Source organism: Alosa pseudoharengus, unplaced genomic scaffold, assembly GCF_046254945.1.
Source record: "Alosa pseudoharengus isolate Yale_2024_CS ecotype anadromous, Long Island Sound unplaced genomic scaffold, YU_APseudo_1.1 YU_APseudo_1.1_scf_11, whole genome shotgun sequence".
NCBI classification, from domain to species: domain Eukaryota; kingdom Metazoa; phylum Chordata; class Actinopteri; order Clupeiformes; family Clupeidae; genus Alosa; species Alosa pseudoharengus.
Window position 1 is genome coordinate 12,664,030 of NW_027468576.1, and position 2,049 is coordinate 12,666,078.

Here is a 2,049-nt window from a genome sequence, read left to right on the forward strand (position 1 = left end):
AATGTATCTTTATTATCGTCTTAAGCTTAGTTTTCTGTAGACTCAACCATAAATACATGCCTGTCAGTTGGAACAACCCAAAAAATTAGATAATTGCTTGAGATTTTGACGATTTATGGTGATTTTATTTTCGCTCGATCTTTGCCCAGATTGACGCTAATGCATTATAGAGGAGTGGATCACTGAAGCAAGATGGCGTCTCGATTGACGCATTCGTTCCAATGAACAGCAGTAGTCAAGGCGACATCTAGTGTATATATCTATGGCAGTCGAGAAAGAGACAACGCAATTACGCAAGCTCTGCTCCCACCCCCTCCTGCTCCTCCCCTCCACCACGGAGTTCAAGTTCTACAGTGAAGTGTACTGCGAGAATGGCCGAAAGTTCTAGGAAGAGACCTCCATCGCCTCCAGCTAAAAAAAACTCGATCTGAGGCGAAAAGAATATCAGATGGGAAGCAAGCAAATACACGTTAATCTAGGGTGTGCTTTCCACCGATGTAGACAGCTTGGATAGCAAGGAGATGCAGTTCGATTCTGAACTTGCGACATTTCTTCTTGACTGGTAAGTAAACATCTGTTAAACATAATTCATAATTTTGATTAAGCAAAGGAGATATTGTAGAATTAGCTCTCGAGCCACTAGGTAATGTTTGTCAGCTGTAGATCGTGGTAAATTGACTTTGTTCGACCGCCATTGCTAACGTTACCAACCTAGCGATAGCGTCCTTGCTGCATATGCTAAGCAGTTTGCCAAATACTATTATTTGTACGTGACAAGTTTTCTGTCCTACACAATACATAGAGTGTAATGTTCCAATATGCAATAAATACATTTTGATATTGGTGAATGTTCACTGGCTTGTGGTCTCGCTAACGAATGATGTTGGCAGCATAAGATACTAAAATTATAACTAATGCTAGCTCTACACGATTAGGATAACTTTCAGATACGTTAGAATACTATCCTCTATCTCCGGTAACGTTATAAGTTGCTTAGATTGTGTCGGGCCTGTTGCAAAATAGCATCACCATTTTCCTTTGAAGCTCTTCAAACATGTCTTTATCACAATATACCCATGTGTGTGTTTTTATATCTGTTTTCACAGGATCAGAATTCCAGTCCAGTCCTCCCCTATGAAGGTGTAACGATTGCTGTTGCCCAACAGGTAGGAAAATGGAATATCATCTAATTTCAGTAATGCGGCAAAATGCTTAGCTAATGCCCAGGTAGTAATTTGTTTCCTGCTGCAGAGGTTCCTAAAAAGTTGGTCAAGCAAACCCTGCTCCCCAGACAGATACCAGTCTTGCTGTTTCATAAGCTGTTTGTAATATTTAGAGGAATCTAGTTATCTTTGTAAGTAGGCTTTAAAAAACAGTAGAAACAGTGACTAGTGACACAGTAGCTTTATGTTTAAGAACTAATTCCAGCAGTTTTCAATCACAATGGGGTCCCAACCCCCAGATTAAGAGGTCCTGTCCTGCTCTGATTTGTTCATGTTCTTTCATTCAGATTGGTGTTTCAACAGGTTGAATTTCCTGCTGCAGATCACCTCTTCATTTCCTGTGGCTTATCAACATGAAGCCTGACACGTTAGCCCAACTTCTTGCTGTTGAAGACTGCTAAGGACTATCCATGTTCCCAGCTGCTTCCCTCCTGCCTCATATAGTCCAGAAGTTACATTTCTATTCATGTTGTTGCACTTGGTATATGTAAAGTTTATTCCTGTCTTGTAGTTTTATAATAAATACCAAGAATCAGGATTGGTGAAACATTGGTTGTGCCTGAAAGTGTTCTTTGATCAAGATTGGTATACTAACATCATGCTTTTATCTCCTGTTCCTGACTTCTTAGAATCTATTTGTTGTTAAAGAGTTGTTTAAACTAATGTAATTTCAAGTGGTAGCTTTGGCTCTTGACATTTGTGCCCATAGTTTTAAATATGAACTCATAGCCTAAAGGTGCAAAGGAAAAGATGAACATACCATTTTAGTCATAATTCAGGTATTCTTTATGTTACATGAAATGTAGCCATGTGCTCTTAGAATGGG

General features: G+C 39.4%; 1 long non-coding RNA gene across 1 annotated transcript; it reads left to right on the forward strand.

Moving 5' to 3' along the window:
- The first annotated feature begins 205 nt into the window (after positions 1-205).
- On the forward strand, positions 206-1,775 carry LOC143116747 (uncharacterized). Its single transcript, XR_012985920.1, has 3 exons — positions 206-562; positions 1,107-1,166; positions 1,511-1,775. It is a non-coding gene; the product is annotated as an uncharacterized LOC143116747 (long non-coding RNA).
- The last annotated feature ends 274 nt before the right edge of the window (positions 1,776-2,049 follow it).